This window comes from Pinus tabuliformis, chromosome 1_2 (assembly GCF_031772625.1).
Source record: "Pinus tabuliformis cultivar Carrire ecotype Pingquan chromosome 1_2, CPIR1, whole genome shotgun sequence".
Lineage (NCBI taxonomy): Eukaryota > Viridiplantae > Streptophyta > Pinopsida > Pinales > Pinaceae > Pinus > Pinus tabuliformis.
This window is the reverse complement of record NC_142298.1, coordinates 110,433,007-110,452,993: the sequence shown is the minus strand read 5'-3', so window position 1 is coordinate 110,452,993 and position 19,987 is coordinate 110,433,007. Positions and strand designations below refer to the sequence as shown.

Sequence of the window (19,987 nt, the reverse complement as noted above, 5' to 3'; positions counted from 1 at the left end):
TCTTTCCCTCACAATGGCAGTATTGTGACTGTAGACCAGCTTTCGTTCCCTAGTCTTGTTTCAACTACCAATAGTATGACACCCCTAAATGTTCCTGATTCTAAAGTGGTATCTACCCTGCCACGAGTTAATTATGTGGCAACTGGTCCCATGTTTTTAGTTACCGATGTAAGTGAGCCTCTCACTGTTGTTTTAGATCCGGTAATTGACATGGAAAACTCTATGGGATTACTTGAACACGATGTTCTTATCCCTTTTGAGTCCCTTGACATGTGTTCCTTCCAAAGAACTATTCTTCCTTCGGATGCAGACCTCTTGGAAGCCATGATCAAGGTGTGTCCATTGACATGTCTTTCTTCCAGTTGGAGGACATGATCAGTAGGTTTTTGAGGATAGTTCCTGTTACTGAGTCGACCTCGTTAAAAAATGAATCAGGTTTGAGGATAGTTCCTGTTACTGAGTCGACCTCGTTAAAAAATGAATCAGGTGTGAGGATAGTTTCTTCTAGTCTCAACCTCGTTAAAAAATGAAATTGGAAGTTATGAGCATAGTTCCTTGTCTTGTGTCAAGCTCATTAAAAAATGAAACAAGGAGTCATGAGGAAAGTTCCTTTTACTGTGTCAACCTCATTAAAAAATGAATCAGTGAGTATGAGGATAGTTCTTTTACTGAGTCAACCTCGTTAAAACATGAATCAGGTAGATTTTAGGATATATAGGTAGATTGTAGAAAGTAGGTTTTTGAGGATAGTTCCTGTTACTGAGTCGACCTCGTTAAAAAATGAATCAGGTGTGAGGATAGTTTCTTCTAGTCTCAACCTCGTTAAAAAATGAAATTGGAAGTTATGAGCATAGTTCCTTGTCTTGTGTCAAGCTCATTAAAAAATGAAACAAGGAGTCACGAGGAAAGTTCCTTTTACTGTGTCAACCTCATTAAAAAATGAATCAGTGAGTACGAGGATAGTTCTTTTACTGAGTCAACCTCGTTAAAACATGAATCAGGTAGATTTTAGGATATATAGGTAGATTGTAGAAAGTAGGTTTTTGAGGATAGTTCCTGTTACTGAGTCAACCTCGTTAAATAATGAATCAGGTATGAGGATAGTTCTTCTCTTGTGTCAACCTCCTTAAAAATGAAACAACTCCCTTTTCAAGTTAAATATTGAAAGTAAACCTTCATTTCATCCAGCCGGTTGAATGCAATGAAGCCTGGGGGGCATGTACCTTGATTCGCATCATTATGCTGGGGGCATGCGAACTTTTTGAGCATAGTTCCTTGTCTTGTGTCAAGCTCGTTAAAAAATGAAACAAGGGTAGGTTAAGTAGGTAGATTGTAGAGAGTAGTCATGAGCATAGTTCTTTGTCTTGTGTCAAGCTCGTTAAAAAATGAATCAAGGTTTTTTAGAGCATAGTTCCTTGTCTTGTGTCAAGCTCATTAAAAAATGAATCAAGGTTTTTAGAGCACAGTTCCTTGTCTTGTGTCAAGCTCGTTAAAAAATGAATCAAGGTTTTTTAGAGTATAGTTTTTGTTAGGTAGATTGTAAAAAGTAGTTATGAGCATAGTTCCTTGTCTTGTGTCAAGCTCACTAAAAAATGAAACAACTCCCACAAGTCTTTCTCAGATCTTGAAAGTAAAGCTTCATTCCATCCACCTCATTGAATGCAATGAAGCTTGGGGGGCATGTACCTTGATTTGCGTCATTATGCTGGGGGCATGTGAATTTATAACAAGCATAGTTTTTCGTTTCAAGCTTGCGTAAACATGAAACCGAATCCGAGCATAGTTCTTTTCCTGTGTCAAGCTCGTTAAAAAATGAAACAAATCCTCCTCTACTTGAGTCGAGAGATTGACTAGATCTCGTAAATGTTAAGTTGTATATTTAGGTTAGTTATTTCAGTTTTTGCATAATTTTCTTACAGTTTTAGGTCGAGTCTTTCAAACGATCTCGTACTTGAACCTTCATTTCATCCAACCAATTGAATGAAATGAAGCTGGGGGGCATGCGCTCTAGCAGTTATGCTTAGGGGGCATCAAGCACAGTTTTATCTCTGTTTCAAGCTTGTGTAAAAATGAAACTACTTTGAAGCATAGTTTTTCCCTGTTTCAAGCTTTTGAAAAAATGAAACCTATCTCGAGTCAATTTCAGTTATTTTCAGGACTCGTTAAACTCATGAAAATACCGAGATTATTTTGCTATCTTTCATTCTCATAAAACAAATGAAAACGCCGAGTTCTTTCCATCTTTTCCTGCTCGTAAATTAAATTGAATGTCGGTCATATGAGTACATTTTTATCATTTTTTCGAACTCATTAAAACTTACGAAAAAATGAAAACCATGAGTACATTTTTATCATTTTTTCGAACTCGTTAAAACTTACGAAAAAGTGAAACCTTGGAGTTCTCTTTTAAGCCCTTTTCAGACTCCTAAAATATGAAAAGATTGTCAAGCGTTTCTTTTACACTCGTTAAAACGGAATTAAAAGACGGTCCCCTTATAGCTCTTTTCTGACCGAAAAATCAGGAAAAGATTGCCGGGTTTTTGTCGTTTCAAACTCGATAAGGAAATAAAACGACGTGTCCTTGATCGCTTTTTACTTTTCAGGTCAGTGGCACTAATTATGAAAGTACTCCTTGGTCGCAAGATCAAGCGGTTCCCCCAGGTATTATTTTATACTTTTTCGGGCTTGAGGGACACAAATGTACGAAAAAGTTCAACGTGGAGTCTCCTTTAGTTTTTTCAGACTCTCTAAAATTGAAAAACGCCGAGTTTCTCCTATACTGGGCTCGTTAAACTTTTACAGTAGAGGACCTGTTCAATTACAAACAGGAATGAACCACTCCTTCCTAGGGTTCGAATTTAAACTAGGTTGGACTCGTTCGAAGGATGAGCTTATAATCAAGCATATGTTATCCTCCTCAAGCTTGTTAAAAATAAAGAGGTACTTGCCAGAAATGGTGGGGGAAAAGAGAGAAGAATGAACCTGTTTGTTACCTTTTGTCTCAAAAGAAACTTTATTACCACTCTTGAACACGACACTTTTCATTCACCTGGGTTGGGAAATCTTTTACCTCACAGTTGATCAAACCACTTTGAAAGTCTTTAACCGGGTTCCGGGGATTAACTTTGAGTTATTCGTCACCAAGCCATCTGTCGTGTCGTTATGTGTTCAAGAGGTCTGCAAGCAAAACTTTCATCTGCAAAATACTTGTCATCCATTTGACCATCCCTGAGTCAGTCCTTACAGCAACATTTCTTCAACTTGAACAATGATTTCGTGTTGCGGGCTTGCCTGCAACGGGTCGCTTTCTATCGACATCGACACATTATCTAGAAAGATGACTTAGGAATCGACAGTACCTTGAAGTCTGCATGCATCAATGGCAGGTTTCTCGCCTTTGACGTCAGTTTACATCATTGACTTTCGATCAAAGGATTTCGTGAAGTGTTCGACATCAAAACATCTATTCACATTTCACGGGTTGTGCTTGGTACTTTGAGAACCATTGACATTACTGGTGGTCTCTCTCACGCTTGTTAACAGTTTACATCATCGATTGGTAATCAAGTGGTTTCTACCATGTTCGACATCAAATCATTTAATCACATGGCTAGAATCGTACCAATTCGGGAAGTAGAAGTGAAGACCCTGGATCTAGTTTCTACCATCCAGGCTGCGAGGAGTTTTGTATTCATTATCTATGTAGACTAATCATAAATAGATGGCTGCGTCCATACTGTGTCTACAAAAGTCTATAAAAAATGATGTACTGCAAGATCATTCCTGTATCAGAATAGTTAGTCCATTAGTTAAAGTTTTGAATCTGAGTATGGGAATGCCTACCTCAGTGATGATATAATCTTATCCATGTATTTTGTGTTGAAAATTGCAGGTTCCAACCGGGTCATCCACAAGACAATCCTTGAAATGATAAAGCGCTTCACCCTTCCTAGAATTACAAAACCCTAAATCTATCATCCACAAGACAATCCTTGAAATGATAAAGCGCTTCACCCTTCCTAGAATTACAAAACCCTAAATCTATTCCAGGCTTCGCACTTTAGGGGGCAATCTGTTACACTAAAAAATGTCACCATGACCACTTACAGTTAGTATGGCTCAAATCAACAGTCATGCTACCCTCTTAGGCAAGTCTTATGCCTCTGCTATCCATCTCAAACTCAAAGAAGAGAGAAAGTCTTGTCAAAAATATGTTTATCTCTGGGGTCGCAGGTTCTCTCTAGCCTTACCTGCGGGGACGCTGACCATGTTCACAAAAGGTGCGTCCTTGGACGCTCTGTATGTTAAGGGACAGGTGCGTCCTTCTGTAAAAGGCAAAATGCGCGAGTTTCATCTTAAAAAAGTTACTTGTGGTTACTTCTAGAACTTTCTAGAGGTCGGTTTGATGAATTGGATGCGCCTCCAGTTGGTTCATGTATCTCTATTAAGGGGGAACTTATCCCATCAATAAGGGAGCTATCCCACCCAAAGAGGGGGATTATCCCATTGATGGTGGACCTGAATAACCTCTTTACAGCACTATAAATAAAGACATTGAGCCAGAGGGAGGGGAGGTTGGAGCTATACATTTTCTTTGGGTAAATGCTGCAGGAATTAGGACTCCCATTTAGAACCTTGTGAGGAGAGATTGTCTTTGCTTGATTCTACTTGGAAGTGGGTGAGCTTTGTCAAAGTAGAGGAAAACCCTTGATGGACCCTGGGAGGAACTTGCACAACACCAAGGCCAGGTTGTAAGAGTTTCTTTGTTTCGTTATTAATACAAACTGGTTTATTTTTCTCAATAGCTTGTGTTAATGAGTTATTTCATGTGTTCCTTGGTCTGCATGTTAAATATATGTTTTATTATATGAAATGCAAGTGCTTGGTAATTGTTTGATTGTTTGTGGTTGCAGGAATTGATGTGAAGGAGGAGCTCATCCGGATCGGCAAGGACGGACTACAACAACAGCGTTTTGGAATAAGGTAAGCCTAAACACTTGTAGTTTTCATGTTTTAAAAGGTGTATTTAGAGAAAGATTACTCCATTTTGTCTTGTTTGTCGCTAGAGAGTTTAGACTCCTAGGGAGGTCAGTTGTGTCCGCACAAACGACTTTTTCCGCCACGACACCCATGTGGAATCTTCAGCGGATAAGTTCTTCCACTTGATAAGATACTCTGAGATTGAACGATTTCGTAGCTGTCGAGTTCTTTTTTCTGTGACTGCTTCCGGTTCCAATATAATTTTTCGTTCCTCATCAAGTTCTGGAAATATTGTTTGTACTGGGAGCTTGTCGCCTATAACCTTCTTTAAACATGAAACATGGAAAACTGGGTGCAATCGAGAAGCTGCAGGAAGCTCCAATTTGTATGTCATAGTACCAATCTTTTGCAACACCTTGTACGGACCATAATACTTTGGTGATAATTTATTATCCTTCTTAGCTTGCTTGGGGGACATTTGCTTATATGGTTGTAGCCGTAGGAATACCCAATCACCTACATCAAAACTTCTTTCACTGCGATGTTGATCTGCTTGTTGTTTCATTCTATTCTGTGCCAACACGAGGTTATCCTTTAAGAGTTGGAGGACTTGTTGTTGATGTTCGATGTGATGTTCCACTGCCTGAACCTTAGAATTTTCTCTTAAATATGATGTGATGGATGGTGGTTGATACCCATAAAGTGCCATAAATGGGGTCATTTTTGTTGCTGTATGGAAGGAAGTGTTATACCACCATTCAGCCAGAGGCAACCATTTGACCCATTGTGTCTGTTTATCAGATACAAAGCAACGAAGATATCCTTCCAAACATTTGTTTACTATCTCAGTTTGCCCATCAGATTGAGGATGATAAGATGAGCTATGAGCTAACTGAGTACCAAGACAAGAAAATAATTCTGTCCAAAAATTTCCAGTGAAAATGGGATCTCTGTCACTTACAATAATCTTTGGGTTTCCATGTAGCTTTTGAATTGTTTCCATAAATGCAGTAGAAACTGTACTGGCTTTAAATGGATGTGATAATGCACAAAAGTGTGCATACTTGGTAAGTCTGTCAACTACCACCATGATGACACTCTTTCCCTCAGACTTGGGTAAACCTGTGATAAAATCCATTGAAACCTCCTCCCAACGTTGGCTTGGAATGGATAAAGGTTGTAATAGACCCGGTGTCTTAATTGTTTCAACTTTATTTTGTTGGCAAACCAAACATTCTGCCACAAACTTTTGAATATCTGATTTAAGGCCATCCCAAAAAAATTCCTTCTTAACCCTGTGGTAAGTTTTTAAAAATCCTGAGTGCCCTCCTAAGGGAGAAGTGTGCAATTCCATAAGAATCTTTTGTTTTAGCTGGGAATTCTTACAGAGGTATAAGCGATCTTTGTACCATAATGAATCATTTTGCCAGCTAAATGTATCAGACGTACTGGAATCTTGTTGTAACTTTCGAATAAGTGCCCACACTTCTTCGTCATTCTTCCATTCCTCCCTTGCTTCGTTTATCCAATCTGGTTGGATAATAGAAATGGCGCACAACAATGCTTCCACATCCTCATCCTTTCTTGAGAGTGCATCTGCCACCACATTTTGCTTCCCTTTTTTGTAGATGATTTCAAAGTCATAACCCAACATCTTTGTGACCCACTTTTGTTGCTCTTCAGAGGATAATCTTTGTTCTAAAAAGTATTTAAGGCTATCATGATCCGTTTTTACCTTGAAGTGTCTTCCCATTAGGTAGGGTCGCCATTTCTTAAGTGCATGGAGTATTGCCAACATTTCCTTCTCATAAATAGCTTTGCTTAAAAACTTTCCCTTGATTGGACGACTTTCAAAAGCAATGGGTCTTTCATCTTGCATTAGAACGACACCAATTCCATTTCCTGAAGCATCACATTCCACAATAAAGGTTTTTGTGAAGTCCGGTGTAGCTAAGACCGGTGCTTGGCACATTGCCTCTTTAAGATGTTCAAAGGCCTTTGTTGCTTCCGGAGTCCATGAAAATGCATCTTTCTTCAATAATGTTGTTAGAGGTGCTGCTATTCTCCCATAATTCTTAACAAACTTGCGATAATACCCTGTCAACCTGAGAAATCCTCGCAGATGCTTTATGGATGTGGGGATTTTCCATTCCTTAATGGCTTTAATTTTGCTAGGGTCTACCTTAACTCCTTCATGAGATACAATATGACCCAAATATTCCACCTCCTGGACTCCAAAGAAACATTTGGATCTTTTTGCATATAATTGTTTCTCCTCCAATAGTTGTAGCACCCTGTCAACATGTTCAACATGATCCTTCCAAGACTTGTTGTAGATTAGTATATCATCAAAAAATACTAACACAAATTTTCTAAGGAATGGTTTGAAAATTGAATTCATCAAACCTTGAAATGTTGAAGGTGCATTGGTAAGGCCAAAAGGCATGACCAAAAATTCATAATGACCCTCATGAGTTCTAAATGTTGTTTTCGGAATGTCTTCAATCTTCATTCTGATTTGATGATATCCTGAACGAAGATCCAACTTGGTGAAGTAAATTGATCCATGCAATTCATCCAGTAATTCATCAATGACAGGAATGGGGAACTTATCTTTAATAGTGAGCTTGTTGAGCTCCCTATAATCCGGACACATGCGCCATGATCCATCCTTCTTGTGCACCAATACTACTGGAGCAGAGAAAGAACTTTGACTCGGTTGAATTATACCAGCCTCTAGCATTTCTGCAACCATACGTTCAATTTCACTCTTTTGGACATAGGGATATCTGTACGGCCTGATGTTTGGAGGAACACTTCCTGGAATCAGATGAATAGCATGATCATGATCACGCATAGGTGGGAGACCTTTGGGAGTCTCAAATACCTTGGAATGATTGTCCAAGACTTTTTGGAGATCTGGAGAAATAGATGATTCCGATGTGGAAACATCTAGCGAACATAATTGTGCAATTACACCTCTTTGCTCCTTTTTTAGAAGCTTTGTCATACCATTAGAGCTGATTATCTTTCCTGGTTTCCCTGCAATACCCCTTAATTCAACTTCCTTTCCTTCCGTAGAAAATTTCATGAAAATTTCTTGAAAATTAAAAGCTATTGTACCCAAGGATTGTAGCCATTGGACTCCTAGTACAACATCAGCACCTCCCATTGGAATGGAAAGCATTGGGCTAGTCAATACATATTCTCCCATGGATAGCTTGATATTATGGCACTTTCCAGAGCAATTTATTGTTCCTCCATTTGCAATCATCACTTGACACTCTGGTGCTGGATATAGGAAGCAATTCAATTCTTTTGCTACCTTACAATGAATAAAATTGTGGGTGCTTCCTGAATCAATCAACACTATTACCTTTTTCTTCTTGATTTGTCCTTCTATCTTGATGGTTTGAGGAGTGGTAATTCCCACCAATGCATTACAAGATATGGTTGGATTTATTTGTTCTTCATCTAGGCTTTGTTCCTGGAGTATATTCTCTTCTTTTGACCTTTCTTGCTCCTTTTCTTCTTCCTCTTCACAATCTATGTAGAATAATTTCTTCTCAGCACACTTATGACCTTTAGTGTATTTGCTATCACAACTGTAACAAAGCCCTTTTGCTCTTTTTTCTTCCAATTGTTGTGGTGTCAACCTTATAGGTTGTGGAAGACTAGGGGCAACAACACTTCCGTCTTTATAGTTGTGAGTGGTATGCTTCCTGGTTGCCATAATTTTGCTTTCCATTTTTCTTGCTAACCTGAATGCCTTCTCTAATGAATCAGGTTCCCAAAGGCGAACATCATGTTGGATATTATCCTTTAAAGACCCTATGAACACATCAATCCTATGCTCCTCTGGAATATCTTTTACCCTTATGTTCAATTTTTGGAACTCCTCAATGTGCTCCATTATTGAACCCTTTTGTTTGAGACTTATCAATTGGCTAAAAAAAGTGTTGCTTTTTGTATCCTCATAATGTGCTATCAATTCTTCCGTAAAAATTGCCCAAGTGATAAATTGTTTACGAGAGCAAAGCCATTGATACCATACAAACTGATTTGGTTCCAAATATAAAGTTTCCATACGTACCTTTTGTGTGTTTTGCACATTATTGAGATCGAAGAATTGCTCCATCTGTAATATCCATGTGGCGGGATCCTTGCCATCAAACTTCCTCATATCGATTTTTGGAATATGGTGAGTCTTCGATCCAACATTAGCGTCTATGGAATCATGATTAACATTTCTTTTATTCTCATCATGAGTTTCCTTTAGTACCCTTTCACCCTTAGTGCCCATTTCTTGTAGCAACTTATTCATATTTATCTTCAATTCGTCCATGTCTGTCTTCAAATCTGTCTTCAAATCTGCCATGTCTCTCTTCAAATCTGTCTTCAAATCATCCATCTTAGCTCCCATGCCCTTTATCTTAGATTCCACGCCATTTATCTTAGCTTCTGTTAGCTTTTGTGAGCGTGACATTTGTTGCACTTGTTCTTGTAATTTTGATATATCATGTAGCATTTCTTCCTCTTCTTCATGAGTCATGCTAGAGCTTTCAGGTTCCTTACTAGGTGTTTGCATTTTCTTTCCTCGGGGCATCAGTTACCGATAATAATGCTTTACTATGCCCTTTGAATTCCTTCAAACCAAGCTTACGCAAAAATTAAAAAAAAACTACACACCTTTTTTCACTTTGTAGAAGCCTGATATTGAATCTGATGTATCTCTGTAATTTCGGATCATCCAATTCTGAAATTGCGACCTGTAGTAGCCCTCTGTGTCCTATTTCCAATGCCACAAGTCTGACCCAAATTGGATTCTCCAAGGAAGAGTTATGCGAAATCTCCCACAGTGACTTGATTTTAGACTAGTTCAGTAGAGCAAACTTGTACGACGTGCCACAAGTCACTATTTCGACCTATGGATCTAAAAAATGCATACAAGAAACTACCATCCGTCCTCTTTCTGTAACTTCTTACGAAATTTCAATCTGATCTTTAGAGATAAAGTTATGACGATTTTCCCCAAGTCACCTGTTTAGAATGTAATTCAGGAGTCTGCAAAAAGACCAACTTCCTCAGATCATATCTCCGCAAATATAGCACGAAAAGATCTGAAATTTAGACCCAAGGTTCAGCGCGATTTCGTCTCAAATGGGTTTTTTTTTGCGACTTCTGGAACATCACAGAAAAAAATTTATAGCGAAAATGCCACGATGACCTGTTTGGAGCAGCGAAACCCTAGAATCCAAAGCTCTGATACCAAATGTTATGAAACCAGCTCAAGAAAAGATAGAAAAGATAGATCAACGCCTTATAATTCAGCCTCTTCGAGGGGGAAACCTCCTCTACATTACATAAATGAACAATTCTTTGATGATTCAAATGACAAAACCTCCTTTCTATATATAGGAGTCTAAGGAGTCACAATATAATCCAGCCGACCTAACAATAATAATATAAAGCTACAAAAATAACAATAGAGGGATTCTATGGGGCACAGTAATAACAATATGGGGGCAATAGGGGCACAACGATATTAATAAGGGGTATAACTACAATAGTAATGGGGTAATCACTAGTATTATAGGGACCTAAAGATTTTACTCTTAAAAGGAGGTGCATGGAACTCTAGATAGTCCTCTGTATCAGTTCATTGTTGTTAAGAATCATTGTTGGACAAAGCATGTCTAGTCAAGTTAGCTGATATAGTTGAGAAGTAGAGTGATGAAGGCTAAATGATCAATTGAAGTAAGACTTCTCACGGAGCTATACTAGCAATTGCACCACATGTTACAAAGGAAACACTATAAGGTGGTAGCATAGAAGAAATAATATGTTATATGGTATGTGATTTAATTGAATATTTAAATTATAAAAATGAATTATTTTATTTAAAAAGAAAGTTTAGGTTTGGAGAATTTTTAGGATAAATAAATTGGTTTTTATAGCTTTAGGTTAGTATAGATAGTATACAGAGTATATTTAGTTAAAGACAAAGAAGAATGTTAAACAATGTCATCATGGTTTCACAACCCACATACGTAAATAGATGGAGAAGAATGGGCATAGAGGAAAGAATGAAAAACAAGTTAAGGGTCATAAAGGTGTAGCTCAACGATCTTTAAATTTCCTACTAATTTCTAAGGACACAGCTGCCATCAATATCAACTTTTCAAGAAAACTCATTAATGAAGAGGTTTCTAGATCCATTATAATATGGTGTAAATAACTGTTTGGTGGAGAAAATACCATTTTAGTAAACAACCTTCAATCTAACCATTAACGTGACTTAGTGGTTGGGCTGACCATATGAAGGCTTTGGGGTAGAGGGTTAGTTGTGGGAAGGTTTCCTGGGGGAAGGCATGGTATTGCAAGATATTGGTCTCCAATGAATACACATACCAATGGAGTTATAAGTCCAGATACAACTGCAATTTTTCTTGTCCATAATGATATAGACAATCCAGACAAGAAAACAACTAGGGCACCTGCTAGTTAATGGCCAACCATTTATCGATTTGACGAACACACTTTTCTCTTGCATGGAGTTTTATCAATGTATGATTGAGTGATGATGATACTATTTTTGAGGGCATGGACATACTTTTCCAGTAGGGTGCATCATATCCATCATTGTTAAAGGGGCTCTAAGAATAAGAAAGTCCTTAAGAAACTGGAGCAATTGGACCATAAATGTGAGTTTAATCAACGCTATTTGAGGGATGAGGATCCAAGCAAGGTTGTGAGAACCAAAAATAATATGGAAAATTTTCTATAGCCAAGGAAGAAGGGTAGGGCAAGACATATGTCAAAGTCACCCAATATGTAAAAGCTATTGGAGCCAATCTAGGAGTGGGTACTTTGTTAAAATTGGAAACTAGGGCCAAACTCCATGTGGGTCATCTTATTTATGGAAGCCAATATTTTTTTTGGATTCCTCTCTCTGAGAGGTGTAGGATTGATCTAAATATCATCTGATACTGACATGTATTTATGGAGATATGAATTTATTTGTGTTATTGACAATTTGTCAAGGTCGACTAGCTAGAAAATTACCCCCAACTCAACCTCAACGTTGCATTTAAATAGAGGAGTCCTCAAGTCATTTGTCACACACCTCTTATGATCTCTCTCCACTCGTTTGGGTTTGGTGGAAAGAGAGGTCTTGAAGGAGACATGGATGCAGTCACAAAGGAGCCCTAGCTGCAGTCATGAAGGAAGACCTAGCTGCAGTCTTGGAGGAGCTCTAGCCACAGTAAGAAAGGGAGCTCTAGCCACAGTTAAAGGTAGCCCTAACCATAGTCAAAAGGAGGCTTAGTGATAGAAAGAGAGAGGCCTAAGACATGGTCAAGAGAGGCAAAAAGACGCAGTCAAGAGAGGCCAGATACGCAACAGAAAGTAGGCTCCTATCCACTGCAAAGGAGGCCCTAATCCGTAGCAAGACGTAGGCACTTATCAGCCATCAAGAAGAAGCATATAGTTGTAGTCAAGGAAGGTCTAAAGTAGCAGTCATAGATGCCCTAGCCACAGTCAAAGGGAGGCCCTAGCCACTATAAGAAGGAGCCATAAGACAACAAGAAAGAAGCCCTAGAAGCAACGTGGAAGTCTTATGTTTTGTTGTAGGTACAACGTGTGAAACAAAGGTTGTTTTGAGTGTTGCTCTTGGGTTCTCTTGTAGAGAGAAAGGCCAAAGCTTGAAGCTTAAGATCACAGCAAGAACAGGCATTCAACATGGGTGAAATAAGGTTGTTCTGTAGCCATTCTAGGAAGACTAAAGGGCTGAAAAGAGGCTGAGTATCTTGCTTGAAGCTTCAACTAAAGGATGAAACTCAACTAAAGGATGACTTAGATTAATAAAGTTCATGATGGCCATTTACAATGAGATACTTATGAGTGAACCCAACTCTTATTATTGGGACTTACCCCAGTGTCTCGATAGGTGGGATATAGAGGACGAATATGATCTCCCTTTCTTCATTTCATTCCTCCCACCTTGAAAATCAAAAGGGGACATAATGAATTTCATATACAAATACTTAGCAGATACATATTCCCAATATCTCTCCATCTACTAGTTGTGCTTGCTTGAGCCAGGCTCAAGCAATTAGTCAATCCGGCAGATGCATATCCCTACTTATTCTCCACGAGCCTCGAGGTGGATCTCTCTATCCCTGCAGTGTCAGCAAAAGGGTTTGGGTGTGGTAAGGGCTGCTAGCTATTTTTTTGAATCTCTATATTTACATCTATTTTCGCCTGGCCTTACCCTACTCTCATATCTATGTATTCTCAAATTAAACCAACTACACAATCAGAAACTATCTTCTTGTGTGGTATCTCAAAATACTTTTCAAACATAAAATTACAACATATTGTCACAAGGAGACTACTCATGGTTTAACAGATCAAACTTGAAATATTGCATTAACAATTTCCTTTTACATGATGCCAGTCTTCCACCCAGGCCTTGGAACCATGGTTAAAGGGGTGTACTACATGACCGGGGGTTTGCACTGCCAGTCAACCTAATTATAACTAATTATGAGAACAAGATAGAATTGTTTATATACCAGATTGCTTAAATTAAAGATGAGCTTTCTGTATGAATTACAGTGCACTGATAGAAACAAAGATAGTTTCCAACAAAAAGCACCCAAAAACGCAGCAAAAGTCAGAGGAAATGCTTATTTCTCTTCTTCAGTGCTGGTCTTTGAAGACCTCCACCATCATCATCACTTCCACATTCATCCTCCTACACATCAAGAGCTACAAGTACCACTTTGCCCCTGTTTCTCGAAATATTTCTGATAGGAGTCTCTGCAGCCTTCTCAGAACAAGGAATCATAAGTGGACTGGTTCTATGAGCCATCAACTCCTCACCACTTTCAACAACTTCCATCATCAACTTCTAGTCTTTAAAATTAAACCAAAAAACAAATTGGTTGTAAGAAGCTTCTCCAAATTCCACTTCTATAGCTCTGGGAGCATTTTTGGGGACAACAAAATGTCTGCCATTTTCATCAACATTTATTTCAACTCTACCATCCTTTACTTGAAATGATAATGCAAAGATGTTTTCTACTGTCTGGGAAGATGATATTCTACTTAGAACCAAATTCTCTAATTTGGATTGCTTCTATTTTCACAAAATGTTAAACATGCTTGCCATATTCTTGTATGTTTCTGATTTGTCATCTTTCAAGGACTCTTTCACTGCTTTAGATCAAGTGCTTTTTTCTGCTTAGTCCATTTTCTATGTATTATAGCTTTCCTTTTCTTGGGTTCATTATCCATTGGTCCAAGCATAGTGAGAATTCATGCCGCATCTTGGAAAACAGAAGTAGCTAAAAGCCCAAGATTTCTCCATGATATTTGGGTTTGATCGTCATTTCCCTCCAAAGACCCACTTCCATATGCCTGGTCACTATAGTTTCTTCGAATATCACTACTAATAAAATCAACTGGAGTAGCACCATAATTGTTCTGTGATATGTTAACAGTAGCGAGGAGTGTGGATGTGAGATCAAAGAGTGTATTAACATCTGCAACTTGCTCACGGGGTCTCTGAAAAAGATTTTGCAAGCTTCCACTTTGCTAATTATAGCCTAAAATTTCCCAGATTCTTCTTTTAAAATATTTTCTCTCCTCAACAATCAAAGTCTTGAGGGCATGATGATGGGACCTTAATATAAGACGTTGCACTATACTCTGATTGTTACCACTGCATGCAGTAGCATCATCTTTCTCTCTCGGGGGCTTACTGTGGGCTTGTTGTGATCCTTTTACCCCACAAGAGGAATATTGTAGTTTCTGACTCAATGTTTCTTCCTCTTTAACTCTAGCTTGGGTACCAAGCCTTCTACCCATCCTTTCTATCACCTACTTTTGGAGTTGAGAGCAATGCAAAGATTCAACCAAAGCTGGAAGGAAGGGCTTGAAATTGAGATTTTTTATTGAAGAACTGCCATGTAATGGAAAGAGAGCAAGAAAAGATTTTCGTGTTGCATTGAAATGAGGGAGGGCATGGAGTTGTGATTTCCCCTACCCTGAGAAGTTTGCTTTGTAATATAAGAGGGATGAAGGCCCACTACAATGGATACAAAGTCCCAAGACATATGCATTGTCGAATGAAATGCGTAGGTGCAGTGTGTCAATTAAGCGTGAGGATTGGGAGAAGTGACACATGTGGGAGAGTGTCCCTATTGTTGAAGAATTGTTTACATTGAGGAAGGACACCATTTGAATATGGTAAGAATGTCAATTCTAAATGGTACTCATTTTTCCCTCACCTTTTAGCCTAAGCAATTTATCGTGGAGAGTTTCCAACCCCACTTGCTCATCCACACAAGGGAGTTTACAATTTGCATATCTTTGTCTCAATCCCATGGCGAATATATTAGTGTGAGGATCCATTGTTTCATGATCCATATGTTGGATGTTTCGTTGAACCTGTGCTTAATAAGGAAATCTCTTTAGATATCCAAAATGTCTCAGAAATTTATTTGAAAAATTATTGTCTTGCAACAATGTTTATTGATGATAAATTTCTTGGTAATGTACACATGCATAGAAGAGTGCGACTGATGGCATGGATACTCGGCCTTTCGGGTCGAAATGGCCACATCTAAAGATAATTTTGGAATATCCTTTGAGTCTTTCTTTGAGATGGAATCCAAGAAGTTGGAGTGAAGACATCAAGGAACTCTATATTTTGACATATTCCAGTTGAATCGCCAAACATGAAAGAGAAAATAAAACCAGGGGTTATATAAGTAATAGGCCGAGTGTATGGGAAATCCAGGCTTTTAGAGGAATATTTCCACATTTAATAATTGGATGAGGATGAATATTTATGTTAAACTATGTGTTTTTATTGATATGTTTGGACGTTTTGGGTGAACACTTGGCCATCTTCAAGAACATCCAATAACTTTTGAGTCCAAGACAGATTTAAAGAGATCATTTATCAAATTAGTTGTCCATCTATGAAAGACAATCAAGTTTTGGAAGAGATACATCGTAGTACTATCAAATCAGATTCTGAACCATGCTAGAAAATGGATCATAAAGGTTTTTAGAATGTCTACTGAAATTTGACATTTAGCATTTTCTTATCAGCTTTCATGGAGGCAAAAAGTGACAAGAGAAACTTGCACAATAATGGCGGCCACTGGAATGAGAAACACGATGAATTAGCAAAATGGAATTTGTTGCTATGATGACACATGGGAAGATACTTATTACTCTCAACATGGTTGTACGAGAAAAATAGTTTTTTCCTTTGAGTAGGCAATTGCATGCTATTTATGGTCAAAGTATATCGATACAAGTGATGAAAAAACATATGTTCAATTCCTTGGAAGATATCTTATTTTCATTACTTTTTGAGGATAAATCCACGACCATAGTTGAGAAATGTAATGAAAATAAAATAAATATGTAGTTTATTTAAACAAATGTGGCCTAAGCAGAATACATATGCACCAAATTACAAAATGCAAAACTTAAAGTTCTGTATAAAAGTTTTAAATTAAAAAAGTTTCAAACAGTTGCCAGGGAGTTTAACGAATGAAAATTCCCATCACCCATCCAATGTCCATTCATGGAGGGTCAAAGCCATCCATCAATATGAAGAGATCTATAAAAGAAAGTAGGGACCTTGAAGAAGGGATTCCTGATTTTTCATACCCAAATGTTTCCCAATTATTGAGCAAGGGCCTGACGAATTAGTGAGGGTTTCCCTTTTGTTTTTGTTTCAATCTATTTTCATGCTTATATTTTTGCTAATATGATGTCATTGGTGGAACTTAATGTTGGAGGGAGTTATGCAGCCTCCTAATCTGATATTCATATTCAAGGAGACTTGAAAACAAATTGAGCCAGTCCCTCACCTGGTCAGTTGTGATTTCACTGTTCCAAGTTGTAGGCATCCTTCTGCAATCTCCTGTAGGGTCAAGGATTCCAGGCAGCTATGTTTATAACCTTTGGGTAATATCTAAGGTTTAAAGAATTGCTATGTTCTAGAAGATCTCCACTGCATCTCTGAAAAACTCTCTTTGTTGTGCAGGGTTGAACTTCAACAGTCCTGGGACTGCCTTCTTTATCTACCAGGTTCAATATTGGTCACATCTTCTCTAGTTATTTCACCTCACCTAGTGAGGGAATTTATGGCGGGTCCACCCTCTCTGATCAATAGTCTTGGCTCAGAGTTCACTAGGTTTCTATTCCACCATCGATTCTTGGCTTTCCACCTTCCAATCAAATTAGGGAAGTCTTCGGTGGAATGTGTAGTTGTTATGAAATTGTTGCATCATGGCCTTCTTCCAAATCCTAACCTATGAGTTGAAAAAAATGATACAGAGAATGCCACTGCCGAAAGACTTGATCCAACTGGTCCAATCCAAGCTGACAAGCTTGAATGCGCTGAAAAGAATATATTTCTTTCTATGAAGCGTGAACCATATAAAAATTTGCACGCAGATAAGCTTGAATACTTATCAAAATATCTAGTTGTATGGGAAGAGCTGAGCGTAACCATTGCTGTGTGAACTCTTGACTGATCTATACAGTGTTGCACCATACTTTGATTGTTACCACTGCATTCGGTAGCATCTTTGTTCTCTCTCTGGGGCTTACTGTGGCCTTGTTGTGATCTTTTTACCCCACGAGAGGAATCTTGCAGTGTCCGACTCAATGTTTCTTCCTCATTAACTCTACCCATCCCTCCTATCACTTTCTTTTGGAGTTGAGAGCAATGCATAGATTCAACCAAAGCTGGAAGGAAGGACTCGAAATTGATATTTCTGATTGAAGAACTATCGTGAAATGGAAAGAGTGCAAGAAAAACTTTTCGTATTGCATTGAAATGAGGGAGGGTAGGGAGTTGTGATTTCTCTTGCCCTAAGAAGTCTTCTTTGTTATTTTTTTTGTTGTTTTCCCTGTTGGGTTTTTGATGGTTTTTGTAATTTTGAATTTTTCTTGTGTGGTATGCTACCAAACTACTATAATATTTCAACCTATATTTAATGTAAATTTAATTTCCAATATAGTAATTGTGTAGCTAGTTAATTTGAAGTTAAATTATTGAAAAAATAAAACCCAAATAACCTGATTTCAGGTGAAAAAGTTGGTAGATTGTTTGAAGCAATTAAATTCGAGGAAGGAATTAAAGGAGAGAAAGGGTACCTGTGCAAGTATTTTCTTCGGTAAATTGGGCTCTTGAAAGAAGACCAAGGCTTATGATCCTTCCATCATGGTACAATTTGCCTAGCAAAAATAGGTGTTGAAAAAATAAAGGTTTTGTGAGAAAGCCATTAAAGAGATCTTCCTCAATCTTATCCGTCAATGCAACCAAATTCAACCATGAAACACTAACTGGCAGTGAATCACTGCAACATTTCATGTGAGATCCAAATTCAACCATGAAACACTAAATGGCAGTGAATCACTACAACATTTCATGTGAAAATATAAAACAAATGTGCAAATCAATTCTAAGAACGAAAATCAATCTAGAAACCCTAAAGATCAATCCAGCGACATGTACCCATTTCCATATAGTTAGAGAGAAGATTGTACTGTGCCCATGGTCTTTCGTTTTTTTTCAACTACTCAACATTCATTCTAATACAGTATCGCAACCACAGTTGTAGCAGATTTCCCAACAACAAGTTGTCACTGTTCAGTCGGATGAAAAATTGTAGCAGAGGTTGAAGCAACAACAACAACTAATGCAGCAGGCCATGATTTAACAACAACAATCTCTTTATCATGCCGGCCTGTTGGTGTCGTTGTCCCAGATTGGAAATCTACCACCCAGGTTTGATTCAAGTGCATGTCACAGTATATATGTGGGTAACATAAGTGTACATGTCACAGAAAGCCTTCTTGCAGAGGTGTTTGCTAGTATTGGCCCATTGGAGGAATGCAAGCTTATCAAGAAAGAAAAGTCATCCTATGGGTTTGTGGACTACTATGACCATAGATCAGTAGCAAACTCCATTTTAACTCTTAATAGAAGGAAAATATTTGGTCAGCCCATTAAAGTCAACTGGGCTTATGCAAGTGGGCAAAGGGAAGACACAACAAGTCACTACAGTATTTTTGTTGGCGATCTCAGCCCAGAGGTTACAGATGCAGCTCTCTTTGCTGCCTTTTCTATATATCCAACATGTTCATATGCAAGGGTTATGTGGGATCAACAGTCTGGAAGATCAAGGGGATTTGGTTTTGTTTCCTTTAGGAATCAGCAGAATACTGATAATGCTATAAACCAGGTGACAGGAAAAACTCTTGGGAGTAGAACAATTCGGTGTAATTGGGCAACCAAATCAAGCTCTAGAAATCCAAGTGATGACAAATAGAACTCTAAAATGCAATTTTCTTCAAATGCATCAAATAATACTACACTAAGGCCGTGAATAATACTTGTTAAGGTCTTTCCTTTTTTTTCAACTACTCAACATGCATTTGAATACACTAAGGCGGGGAAGAAAACGCGGCAGAATGGTATTTCCTTTTTCTTCAACTACTCAAATACACTAAGGCAGGGAAGAAAACGTGACAGAAATTAAATTTTTAATTTGGATGATCGTTAAATTTTTGAATTATAATTATTTATTTTTTTATAAATTTTAACTAAGCTCGGAAAGAAAAAATGACAGAAATTAAATTTTTAATTTGGATGATCGTTAAATTTTTTAATTATAATTATTTGTTTTTTTATAAATTTTAAAAACGTTATATTTTATGAATATATCAAAATGTATGGAATGTATATTTTCTTATCTTATTGTATACTCATTTCAAAAAATTATATTTTTTATTTTTCAAAATTACAAAATAACTAACCATGTTGTAAGTTGTAATTTTAAACAAATTTAGATTTGGATTTTATATAATTAAACCAAAAAAAAATATAAATATTTTTTATTAATGTTTAATTATCTAATACTAATATTATGGGTTTCAATGTTATTTAAACAAATGAGATTTGGTTTTA

The 19,987-nt window shown here is 37.7% G+C and overlaps 1 pseudogene; it reads left to right on the top strand.

Moving 5' to 3' along the window:
• The window catches only part of LOC149204740 (oligouridylate-binding protein 1 pseudogene), a 112,061-nt pseudogene extending 92,655 nt beyond the window's left edge, over positions 1–19,406 (top strand).
• Positions 19,407–19,987: the final 581 nt, after the last annotated feature.